This window comes from Felis catus, chromosome A1, assembly GCF_018350175.1.
Source record: "Felis catus isolate Fca126 chromosome A1, F.catus_Fca126_mat1.0, whole genome shotgun sequence".
NCBI lineage: Eukaryota > Metazoa > Chordata > Mammalia > Carnivora > Felidae > Felis > Felis catus.
Genome location: NC_058368.1, coordinates 139,262,673 through 139,276,256, shown reverse-complemented (window position 1 = coordinate 139,276,256; position 13,584 = coordinate 139,262,673). Strand labels below are relative to the sequence as shown.

General features: G+C 44.5%; 1 pseudogene; it reads right to left on the bottom strand.

Annotated features, from left to right (window-relative positions):
- Positions 1–724: 724 nt before the first annotated feature.
- Positions 725–1,835, bottom strand: LOC101098432 (annotated as a pseudogene).
- Positions 1,836–13,584: the final 11,749 nt, after the last annotated feature.

Sequence of the window (13,584 nt, the reverse complement as noted above, 5' to 3'; positions counted from 1 at the left end):
AAAACATTAAAACCCTTCCTTGGAGGGACACATGGGTGGCTCAGTCGATTGAGCGTCTGACTCTTGATTTCAGACTAGGTCATGATCCCAGTGTTGTAGGATCAAGCCCCACATTGGGCTCCACACTGAGCCTGGAGGCTGCTTGAGATTCTCTCTCTCTCTCTCTCTCTCTCTCTCTCTCTCTCTCTCTCTCCTCCCTCTATCCCTCTCCCCGACTCACGCTCTCTCTAACATAAACAATTTTTTTAATTTAAAAAACCTTTGTTGGAATGCTTTACACTTTCCACAGAACAGAAACTAAAATAACCTGTTACAATTAGTCACAAATACAGGAGAGCCTGGGTGGCTCAGTCAGTTAAGCGTCCAACTTCAGCTCAGGTCATGATCTCACGGTTCTATGAGTTTGAGCCCCGCATCGGGCTCTCTGCTGTCTGCATAGAGTCCTCTTCAGATCATCTGTCCCCCTCTGTCCCTGTACCTCCCCTGCTCTCTCTCTCTCTCAAAAATAAACATTAAAAAAAAAAAAGAAGCATAATTAGTCACAAATACAGTCCTCGAGATTTATGCCCATGCACATGAGTATTGTCTAAAACATGTCTTCTTTGTGGCAGCTAGGCCCTGCCACCACCGTGCTTGGCTGAGTTCACAAATCTGTTGTAACCTGTAGCGTCCTTGTCGCTTCTCTTGCCCTCCTCTCCTGCTAAGCTTTGTTTCCTGGCCGTAATTAAAACCTTCTGCCACTCCCATAGCTATTGTTACTGCTGGAACCATTATAGCCACCTTGGTTTAGCCACCTTGGTATAGCCACCGTGGTTTAGCAAAGTATTGGCCTCCACCACCGTAGGGCCCAGGGCTTTTGCCTCCAAATCTCCTCCTTTCGTGGGTCCAAACTTTGAAGATTGATTGTGGTAATTGCCAAAATCACTGTAAATCCCGCCACCTCCAAGGTTGTTCCCATCATTACCCATCATAGCCATCCCCACTGCCACCGGATCCACCACCAAAGTTTCCAGAACCACTTTGACCTCTTTGGCTGGATGAAGCACCAGCCATCTCTTGCTCAGCGAGGGCTTTCCTCACTTCACAGGTGTGGCCATTCACAGTATGGTACTTCTGAATGACACGCTGTTCTACAGAGTCACGATCATCAAAAGTTTCAAAACCAAAGCCTTCCTTTTTGCCACTGCCTCGAACAGTCATGACTTCAGTCACTTCAGTTTTCCCATACTGTTTAAAATAATCCCTTAGGGGGGCGCCTGGGTGGCTCAGTCGGTTAAGCGTCCAACTTCGGTTCAGGTCATGATCTCGCGGTCCGTGGGTTCGAGCCCCACGTCGGGTTCTGTGCTGACAGCTCAGAGCCTGGAGCCTGTTTCGGATTCTGTGTCTCCCTCTTTCTCTGACCCTCCCCTGTTCATGCTCTCTCTCTCTCTGTCTCAAAAATAAATAAACGTTAAAAAAATAAATAAAATAATCCCTTAGGTAATGTTCTTCAGCGCCTTCTTTAATGCCACCAACAAAGATCTTTTTCACAGTTAAGTGGGCACCAGGTCTTTGAGACTCTTCTCTCGAGACAGCCCCCTTTGGTGCCACAACTCTTCCATCCACCTTGCATGGGCTTGCATTCACACTGCCCCCACCTCCTCCACCGTGGCTTAGATGACAAACCCAAAGCCTCTGGATCACTCGGCATTTGGATCTCTCACTACCACATAGTCCGTGAGTGTTCCCCATTGCTCAGAATGGCTCTCAGACTCCATCCATCGTTTCAAAGCTCAAACTCCGATGAAAAGCTTCTGCATGTGTTCAGGCTCTTTGGGAGACTCTGACTTAGACATGACGGCGGTGGGAGGGGAAACTTTAACGATGCTTCCTCAGCGGCATCCATGGGCAGAAAGGAGTACTTCAACCAACAGATCTCTGCCATTTTTTTTTTCAATGAATAACTTAAAATAAAGACCAAACTTGAACTCCCCTACAGGACAGTGATGGATTTCACAGTTGTGTGTGTGTGTGAGAACTCTGCCATCTTGTTCTTCTCACATGGGCCTAGGCTTTCAGTGCTTGCAACATGTGATCCTCCCGGGATTCGGTGGCTGACACATGGCTGGCTTTCACTCAATGACTGGCTCATACTCACCCTGCCCTCTCCCCTCTAGCATGCCTGTTTTTGTGTTTGATGGTAGTGATTCTACAGCCCAACCAGACAGCACATTGTACCACTGCCCTGTGCATTTCAATAGCACACTGGGTTTTCTTCCAAACCACTGGCAGTCTTCTTCCTCCACAGCATCGTAGATCTTGCTATGATTTAATTTAACCAAGAACCACTGGCTCCAAGTTTGGCCCAATGCGGTAGTTCATCCAACCAACCCCTTAAACCTGGGAAGTTTGTAGTCAAGGCTGCAAGGCATAGACAAACCAGCCAGAAGAAGTATATTCTTTCAACTACTACTGGGCCATGCGGGGAAGCATCAGAAGCATTTTAAAGGAGTACAGCTCTTTTATGAGGAGGACATGTGATGAGCCTCTAAAGTGTTAATGATGTATCCAGCAGGTCAATGCATCTCCATTAGCCAGGCAGTCTAAGCATAGTGTCAGATCATGTGCTAGGTTTTGATGGGATGCGATGCTTTTCCCCTTTCTTATTCCCCTTTAGACTGGTGAGTATTATTATCCGGAGGTGGGATCCCCTCTCCACTTAATCTTTGTTCTGTAAGATTTAATTCTACTACCTTGACATTTATACACTTTTTCCCACAACTCAGAGTAGGAAGTGCATTATTCATGGCAACTCAGCACGCACACACACACATACACACACACACATAAACACACACACACACACACACACACACACACACACACACACACACACTACAAATAACAAACTGCATCTTGATACTTCCAATTTCATTCTATTTCTCCTCCTCTTCCTTGAAGCACTCTGAAAAGATATGCATCCAAATCCTAATGGATTCTCTGTTAGGTGAATTTCACCGTTCTCTGGATGGTGAAATTATAAGTAATTTTTTAAGTCTGTATTCTCTAATACCTACATATTATTTGTATAAAAATAGTGCAAGTATTTAAAATGATCATTGCTATGTTTAATTAAGAGATTAGCTGCTAGAGCTTTTAGATGCTGGTAGACGCTTCTCAGGGTCTTATTAATTTTTTTTATTTTTCTTTTAAGCCACTCAAAAAGAAGTTTGCCAACAGAATCCTATTAACAGCTTTCAAACGACATCATTGTTTTGTATTTGTTTCCTTTACTATCCTTTTCTTCTACTCTTTTTTCCTTTTATTTTCTTAGAATATTTATGGAAATATATTTTTTATCAGTTTGCTGGTGTTAATCCCTGAGAATCAGTTCTTCAGCTGTCTGGTAAATGGTAGCAAACTATTGCTCATAAGTCTTATATTTAGGTAAGAGATCATTTCTGTTTTCCCTAGAGATTCATAATTCAACAATGCTGTCAAGCCTGAAAAATATTAAACGTGTTTGTGTTTTTTCTTCGTCAGGTCTAGTCTACTTTGCTGATTATTAGTTTGACGTTAGCAGTAATTTTTTTTTAATTGGGTACGACTTAGGTGGACTTTGTACTCCCCTTAACTGTTACTCATTTCAAGTTTTAGAGAACAGCTGGTTACTATGTGTATATTTCTTTATGGTTTGAGGAAGTTCTATTGTCTCGGGGCCTTTGTCAAAATAAAGGCGCGAGCTATAACCCCTGGAGAACTATCATATTAAGGTACATTGCCGACCTGCAAACATGCCCACTTTACAGCATTTCTGACCCTGCCTCGGAGACCTCCGAGGGGAGCAAGCATATGGAGCAAGGAAAGGAAGGAGCAGGTGACACAGGGCGGTCACCTTGCAGATCCAGTGTGCCAAGTCTTCCGTTAGTCACTCCCTTTTCATGCCGAGCACATTCTTCTTGCCCTTTCACCCCTTTGAGGCTCTGTATACTCAAAGTCCTACTTGCCAAGGCAGTTCACTGAGCCTGCAGAGAGCTGGCCAACCAAAATCATCATCGGCCCCATCTTTGCCGACATCGGAAGTTATCAATGGAAATATTAAACTAAATAACAAACTAAATTCAATTTATTGAACTCATTTTAAACTACATTTAGGGATGGAAGCATGACATGAGTGAAGATTCCCCAAGTAGAATTTTAAAATAGGCAGCGTTCTGCCCTTTCTTAGACCCTCTCTGTCTTTAGCACTGCTCCCCAGTGTGGCTAGGCTCGAACACCATCATGCTGTTTCCTATGCCTCATCCCTGTATTTTTCTCTCCTCTCATTCTCAAGCTATCAGTGCTACTAACCTCTTTCCTCTATGTCTACCTGTCCTATGTCCACTCTCTCAATACTCAGTTTATGTGAAGCAGATCTTGGGATCTGAATCAACCACGCACCTAGGAGCTTTGAGTGTGATGTTGGCAGCTATAAAAGTCTGCAGGAATATACCAGGCCCGGCTCCTATATGGCTGTACTCCCCATGTACAAATTACTGATGCTATGTCGTCCTCCTCATAACTACACTGTGATTGGACCGTCAAACCTGGGTTTTTTTAAGGCACAGCTTCTAAAATATGGGAGATAGGATAGCCTGTTTGTATGTTAATGAAAATTGTTCCGTAGAGAAGGAAAAAAACTGATAATACAGGAGAAATCATTCCTGATGTGATGTCTTAAGGGAGAAGAGAAGGGCTCTGGTGCCCTTGCAGAAAGACTCAAAATGTAGAAAGTTCAAGATACGGAGTGATTTGGAGGATTTAGGAAACAGACAGAAAGGAAGCCTTCAGAATTTGGCAGGCGCTGTAATTGCTCTCCTGATTATTTTGGGCACATGTGCTGGCCAAAGTCCTGACCATGACCTGTAAGACCATATTTAATGTGACTTGCCATGACTGTGACTTATCTGAATTCCTCTGCTGCTCTACACGCACCCCCCGCCCCACTTCCTCTCCACCTCTTCCTCTCTACTCCAGCTACGCCGGCCACCTTTCTGTTCCTCGAATATACAATTCATGCTCTTACCTCAGGGCCTTTGCTCTTGCCGTTCCCTCTGCCTGTTCTCCTCCAAATCATTATATGGCTCACTTCTTGCTTCCTTCAGGTCTCTGCTCAAAAGTCACCATCTCAGTGAGAACTTCTTAGCCATCCTACTTAAATTTCACACAATCCACCTCCCAGACCCTGCTATTCAATATTTAATATCCCCCTTTACTTCCTTCCCCCCCCCCCCACTTTGGCACAATTCACCCTAATTTACTTATTTTTTACATTCTTTATCTGTCTTCCACACTGAAATATAAGACCTAAGAAAGCAAGAATTTTTATTTTAGGGAGCACCTAGGTGGCTCAGTCAGTTAAGAGTCCAACTCTTGAGTTCAGCTCGGGTCATAATGTCATGATCGGTGAGATTGAGCCCCTCATCAGGTTCTGTGTTGATGGTGTGGAGCCTGCTTGGGATTCTCTCTTTTCCTCTCTCTCCTCTCTCCTGCTTATGCACTCTCTCTCTCTCTCTGTCAAAATAAATAAATAACCTTTTTAAAAAAAGAATTTTTATTTTAGTCTCTACTGTCCCAAGTATCTTGAACACTGCCACAGGGCACTCAATAATATCTGTTGAATTAATAAATAAATAAATTTTGCACCACAGAGAAGCACAAGTGTCAAAAAGAAAAAAAAAAAGCATCGTACAGAAAATATTTTGAAAACTAAGCTAATAGCAACCAAGAAAACCTTAATGTGTCGCCCCACTCAGGTTTTGGCAACATAATGGACTATGCTTTAAAGAGAGTGAGTGGTGGGGCGCCTGGGTGGCTCAGTCGGTTAAGCCTCCGACTTCAGCTCAGGTCACGATCTCGCCATCCGTGAGTTCAAGCCCCGCGTCGGGCTCTGGGCTGATGGCTCAGAGCCTGGAGCCTGCTTCCGATTCTGTGTCTCCCTCTCTGTCTCTGACCCTCCCCCGTTCATGCTCTGTCTCTGTCTGTCTCAAAAATAAATAAATGTTAAAAAAAAATTTAAAGAGAGTGAGTGGTAACATTTCAAGTACCCTAAAGGCCAGCAAAAAAACTGCTTTTAGAATAAAGATCTCCCTCTAATAATACAGCATTGGAGCTGCTGCTGCTGCTGCTGCTTCTTCTTCTTCTTCTTCTTCTTCTTCTTCTTTTGAGGGGGGAGTAGAGGGGGAGAGAGGGGAGAGAATCTTAAGGAGGCTTCATGCCCAGCACTGAGTCCAACGTGGGGCTCGATCTCATGAACCATATCATAACCTTAGCCAAAATGAAGGTTCAGACACTTAACCGTTTGAGCCACCCAGGTGCCCAGCATTGGAACTTCTATAACTCCACTGCCCTGGTTAATAAAACACATGTTATGTACTTGAACTGATGTGATTAGGCACTTCTTTTCCCCAAATACCTCTCATGTGCCCGGAATGATTCTCAGCTGTTCTGTCTCCTCTATTAGGAGTCCTGCTGTATGACGTTAAGGTCTCTATACACGAGTTTCCCATGAAATGGTCACATGAAGGGCGGCAAAACGTACCACTCCAAAATATGTAGCACAAGGATCATTTTGAGCCAAATGCACCCCAAAAACCAGCAGTTGCAAGCAAGGCATTCCGATCACTCCTTTTCCTCCTATAAACCAGAGATCATAATTCCTGTGTGAACGATGCCCTCCCTGTACCAGAAGGAAAGTAGCATTCGTGTCGTCAAGGATGGGAAGCTGGGATGGAGAGAACTGTCCACAAACAGACCTCGTGAAAATAATTCTTCCCTTCCATCAGCCTCCCCATGTAGATGCTTCTCTCTAATTGCCCCTCCTGGAGCAGCCTGATACAAAGACAAGTAGGCTTTGCTATTTCTTTGGGTCTTCATTTCCTTACGAGGGCTCCCAAGTCACATGAAACTTACGTAAATGTGTACGCTTTTCTCCTGTTAGTCTCACTGATGCGAGTTTAATTTTCCGGCCCAGACAAAAAGCTGTAAGAGGGTAGAGGCAACATTGTTCCTCCCCCACCTGCAATAGCAGTGCCTCCCTCAGAGTGGTCCTGGCACTTTGGAGGTGTGCCGCTCAGATCTCCTGTCCAGAAAGGACTTGTCCTGCAGCTGTGAGGAGCATAGAAAGCTGGCACCGTCCAGTTCCAGTGCCTTTGGAACTTGCCACACCATTTGAGATGAGGCCAGCCTCTTCCTGCCTGGAGCCCAGCCAATGACGGAGCACAGGGGAGTACTAGACCGTGGCCCTTTCTGTCCAGTATGGAACTCTCCTGAGCCCACACCACCCATCGCCACCCCCTGCTGGGTTGACCTGGAATGTATCAGCTGTGTACTGTGGCCTGAGCCTCTCTGTTTCGGTTCATGCTTTTTATAGTTCACAGGTGTTACTCCCCAATAAACCGGCATCTGCTTGTCAGAAGACTCAACAGGACACAGTTATTCTGTAGATTAAAAAAAGACATGTAGCACTTAAAAAAAAAAAAAAAAAGCAAAGGGACGCCCTGAGTCTTGATATCAGCTCAGGTGATGATCTCAGGGTTTGTGAGTGTAAGCCCCAGATTGGGCTCTCCACTGATAGCCTGGAGCCTGCTTGGGATTCTCTGTCTTCTGCTCTCTCTGCTCGCTCCGTCTCTCTCCCCTCTTTCAAAAATAAAAAAACTTCAGGGGCGCCTGGGTGGCTCAGTCAGTTGGGCGGCCAACTTCGGTTCAGGTCATGATCTCGTGGTCAGTGAGTTCGAGCCCGCGTCGGGCTCTGTGCTGACAGCTCAGAGCCTGGAGCCTGTTTCAGATTCTGTGTCTCCCTCTCTCTGACCCTCCCCCGTTCATGTTCTGTCTCTCTCTGTCTCAAAAATAAATAAACGTTAAAAAATAAATAAATAAATAAATAAATAAAATAAACTTAAAAAAAAAGAAGATATCTGGCTAAGTGCTTACCCCAGAATTCAGTTTTCATTAAAGTCCATCTTGCCATCTTCCTACCGACAAAACAATAGAAATGTAAATAATCCCAAGGAGTGAATAATCTGGGAAACTGGCGAGATGTAGGTTGAGGATCCTAACTGCACACATTCATGTTAGGTTAGCTAGCTTTCTCTAAGTATGTCAGCACATCAGAGGGGCCCCGAGAATATGTTGAAAGGAACACCGATTTTAGCCCTGTCAGTAAAATGCAAACACCAAAATTTTTTTTCTCCTGGTAATTGACTGACTAATTGGATGCTAAATTCTGAAATTACGACAAGCATTAGCAAATGACAAGCATTAGCAAATCACTAGGATGATTGCCAGTGCTTGAAGCAGGAATGACTAATGAGAGATATAGCAATAATGCGGTCATTGCTTAGACACACATTATGGAAAATGAAGCCTTTAATCAGTGAATGAGAGCCTCCGTCTAGTGTGCACGGAGGAAGCAGACTGGAGCACAGTGGGGTACAAGAATCTAGAATAGCCTGACACCTCGCGCTGTAGCCACATAGAATTTATTGGCACCTGGCACCTTCCGGACCCCCGAAGGGTTGGCAAATCAAAGCCCTGCTCGAGGGATCTTTGGCTTAATCCGCTAGAACTGGTTTGCTCTTGCAGATTTCCATAGACAATGGGAGGAGTGGGCAGAAATCAATTGAATTTGTTTTGTGGTGAAAGTTTCTGCCGGGAAATCACTGCTCTGGGTTCCCACCAGCTTCCCACCAATAAGAGGGTTAATTAAATCATTATCCTGCTGGCTGGCATTTAGACAGTGGATGCCTTTCATCAACAAGGCAGTGTCCAAAGTGTTCAGCTGAAAACAGAGTTAAGAGGCTCTTTGCTCTACTCTTTAATGGTACCCCAGCCCAGGGCCATTAACCTTCCACACCCACAGACTGGGTTAGCTTCAGAGGAACTTAACGTTGGCTGTACAATTTCCTTCAGAGCCTGATTGGGAGTCATTGACTTCTTTCACCTCGATTCCTGTAGCCCTGAAAGAGCTCTGTTGATAATAGCTAACTCAGGAAACCCAGGGGAGTTTCCTAGTGGTGAGAGGGCATGCCTTGTTTTCCAGGAGCACGGGCAGCAAATGGACACGTGACAGCTATTAGTCACATTGTTGTTGATTGATATTTCTCATACCTCAGACCAAAAGGATATGTAGGGGCCTCTGGTGGTCTCCGGGAAGAGCTCTGATCTATAAAGATATGTCTTATTGATATGAAACAGGATTTGTGTTAACCTCATCTTTCCAAAAGGCTATTACGAAAAAGGGCAGCAGTAAAATCGTACGCCAGACATGATATGCTGTGATGTTTCTTGTGCGAGAAAAGTTTAAACGGCAGGGTCACTAGCTGGCACAGTTTCTGACCGGGATGTTTAATGGCCAATGGCATAAATGATTAAGGGGAGAAAGGAGCAGAGAGTGTTCTATTGTGTTCATTTCCTGTTGCTACTGTAACCAATTACTACAAACTTTGTACCGTAAAGCAACACAATTTATTATGTTCCAGTTCTGGCGGTCCCAATTCTAAAATGGGTCTCACTGGGGCTACAATTAACGTGTCAGCAGGGCTGGGTTGTTTCTGGGGGCTCTACAGGAGCATCTGTTTCCTTGTGTTTCCCACCTTCTAGACTTCCTGCCATTGTGGGCACATGGCCCCCAGCCAGCGGTGCCTTCACCCCAACCTCTCCTTCTGTTGCCACATCTCCCTCTCAGACTCTTCTGCCTACTTCTTTCACTTGTAAGGACCCTTGAGATTATACTGGGCCCACCAGGTAATCCAGGCTTATCTGTGTTGCAAGACCCTTAATTTAATTATACCTGCAAAGTCTCTTTGCCATGTAAGGTAATATATTCACAGGTTCCAGGGGAAAAGGACGTAGACATCTTTGGGGAACCATCATGTTGCCTACCACACCTACTAAGGAAATTGCTGCTTTTCTCTCTCAATGTTAGAGTTGTTTCAATTTGTGTGTGTGTGTGTGTGTGTCGTGGGAAGACAAAATAACAGTGTAGACATGGTCCCTCAGAGACCCAGAATCCCATCTTCCATTGTCAAATGCAATTTACATAACTCAGGCATTGGCCGTTTTAGAAGACTGTAAAGATAATAGCACCTCCTGTTTGCACAGATGGCCTCTTGGCAAACTCTGGGATAAGTACAATAACAGTTTCATAGCAGAAAGCAGGGTGCATGCTGGGAGTTCTGGGTTGGGTAAGAGGTGGGGGTACTGGAAGGGTAAGATAGTCTCCAAGTAGAATTCTTGGCCTTAATGGCTCCTGGGTTTCTAGGCTATTTGGAAAACCCCACTGGGAAAAAGTCAGCCAGCCTTGAAAAACAAGAACATCTTCGAACTGGTCTTCCCAGGCTGCAAAGCTGAGATGGGGTGGGGCATCAGAGAGATGGGGCAAAAGTGACTGGAGCCTGAGGTTTGGAGTTGCACTGGGGTTCCAGTCTCCATTCTGCATGACCCGGGGCACATTTCCTAATTTATCTGAGCCTTATTGTCTTCATCTGCAAGAAAGTAATATCTATATCGCAGAGCTGATGTAAAGATCAGAAACAATGTGAGGCACCTGGCTGACCCAGTTGGAAAAGCACACAACTCTTGATCTCCGGATTATGAGTTTGAGCCCCAGGCTGGGTGTAGAGATTATTTAAATAAATAAATAAACTTTTTAAAAATATATCAGAAACAATGTATGTAAAGTTCATAGTAAACTGGTTGGCTCATAGGAGGCGCTCAAAAACAGTAAGTGCCCTTGTTGTTGTTGTTGTTGTTGTTGTTGTTAGAACAGGAAGTAGAGATTGGAGTCAACAGGTCTTCCAGGAAAATGTTAACTGGTTGGTGTTCTCACATAGTTACAACCACCATTTGACCAAACCAGGTGAGAGTACTTGAAGGCAAGAACGATAAAGAAAGACAACTCTCCCACTCCCTAGCCCTGCCTACCCAGACGTCCCTCTGGAAAACGTTTTGCAAATACCTTCTCAGGCTCCACAGAAAACAACTGAACAGAGAAATACCCTCAGCTTTGAAGATGTTAAAGTTTGGCTAGTGGAAAAGCTATTTAAATGTTCAGATTTCCAGGGGCGCCTGAGTGGCTCAGTGGTTGAGCGTCCGACTTCAGCTCAGGTCACGATCTCACAGTCTGTGAGTTCGAGGCCCGCGTCGGGCTCTGTGCTGGCAGCTCGGAGCCTGGAGCCTGCGTCAGATTCTGTGTCTCCCTCTCACTCTGCCCCTTCCCCGCTCACGCTCTGTCTCTCTCTGTCTCAAAAATGAATAAAAACATTAAAAATAATAATGAAAAAGATAAATGTTCAGATTTCTGGCTGAATCACTCCAGTTTTATTCTCTTCCAGCAAATTTTGAGTTTTGAAGAGGCCCCATCTTCCCTCCTAGTGTTCAGAACTAGTTGTTCACTGGCAACCAGGACATCACTGGCGATGCTGATGAGAGATCATGACTTTAGACCTACAGCTATGTGGGTTTACCACCAATTCACCCCAATAAGATGGACTTACCCAGCAGTTACTGGCGTAGCTGGACAAGTCAAGGACTCCCCAACAGCTGGTCCTTTCTCTGGTATTGCCCCAAACAGATTAGAATGCCTGCATCCTGGGGACTTGCTTGCTCCGAAATAAAATAACCCCCAAAGGAGCTGATTGACCATGATTGGTGTCTTCTAGCAAATTCACCAATCAGAAGCCCCTCCTCTTCCCTTGCATAAGAATGAGTGAGAAACAGGCCGGGAGAATTACCCTAGAAGGGATTCCTTTCTCTGCATCAAAACCTGAGGCCCGGATCACTTGCTTTGGGTGCAGCCAGGGTCGGTCACTTCTCAAGCAACCCTCTGGAGAGGTCCTGAAGGTGAGGACCTGAGGCCTCCTGCCAGCACCCAGTGGTCACTTGCCAGGCTTTGGCACGAGCCCCTTGTGAAGCTGTTCCTAGATCCTAGGCTCAATCAGAGCTTCCAGTGCTGGAGCGTGTTGTGAATGACAGGGCTTGTCAGTTAGGCAGGTCACACCCTGTTTCATGAGAAGCCAATCAATGAGGCAGATCGCTGTGTAGGTGGAATGGAGACAGAAAACAAAATCGATGTGTTGGGCAGCAAGAGTGAAGCGTTTACTGAACAGAACACCTGCTGCTTGACCCCACAACTCACTTCTATAGGCAAGGGTACACCTTTCAGTTAGAAAACTGTAATTTGGTCCCACCATATCCTAGCTGCTATGAAGTTTACTTTTCTCTAATCTTTCATTCTGCCTTTTCCCATTCCTCTATGGGTCTGCGTACAAGAATACTGCATTTGTTTTTGGATTTTTCATCATTTTGACTAAATGACCATAGTATGTTTTGATCAGTATTAACTGGACATGGGGTAGGGGAAGCTGTTTCTGTTTTTTAAAAAAATCTCTTTCTCCACTGATGGCATGCTAATTCAACTCTTATTTTAAATTCTTTATAGCTGTAATAAAGAAAGGTTTTTTTAAAAAATTGTTTTTAATGTTCATTTTTATTTTTGAGAGAGAAAGAGAGAGACAGAGTGCACGCAGAGGAGTGGCAGAGAAAGAGGGCGACGCAGAATGGGAAGCAGGCTCCAAGCTCCGAGCTGTCAGCACAGAGCCCCATGTGAGGCTTGAACCCACAAACCATGAGATCGTGATGTAAGTCAAAGTCAGACACTTAACTGATTGAGCCATCCAGGTGCCCCAAGAAAGAAAGTTTTAATCAGGCTCTTAAGAAAAAAAAAAAAAATGAAAACTCAAACAGTAAAAACAACAATAAAATTATGCTGATTTCTTGTGATTGGAGTCTATGCATGTCAGGTTTTTTTGGTCAGTGAACCCATCAGCCCCAAGACAACTGAGAGCCAAGATCCACCTAGCGTTTAATGTCTAGACCCATAAACAAACAAAAAGCAAGCAAACAGCATTAAAAAACTCAACATCAAGAAGATGCCACAACTCTAGAGACTTCCTAAACAAAAGGAGCCTGCGTGAAGCAGAGAAATGATCAAAAGCAAATAGCCTATCCAGAAAAGAAAGAAAATCAACAATGGAAGAGGACAGGTAAGGAAATAGCTCCTGCCTGACCTCATGCCACATGCCGAACAAATGTCCCCGGCGTCGTTTTAGGAAAACAATCTGATAATAAGAACCAGCCAGGAAGCACCACTGTGGTTTAGCAGGAATGTTATCAGTTAGCTTAGGTGAGAGGAACTTTGATAGCTACAGATGGAATTGATACATTACCAGCAGGGCTGTCCAGCCACACAAAAAAAAGTGATTTGACTAGAAAACATCACCTAATAGCTTAAAATGCATTTTCTCATCTTCTACACGTTCCCAAGGAAGGAAGACAATTTCTATGGAACCAACAATGACAGTCAATCTTGGACGTTGTCATAAGTCTACTTTTTCAAAATGCATTAAAGTTTTGTTTTTTTAGACAGGAGCATACTCCAGCAGCACCTACACTGTGTTTCATCAATTCCTCACCAATTTGTATTCATAGTAAAGCAACTCCGTTATTGTGGTTCAGGAAGATGCCATCACATTTTGTTTATAAAGCCTTCAAGCCTCACTGCTAAAC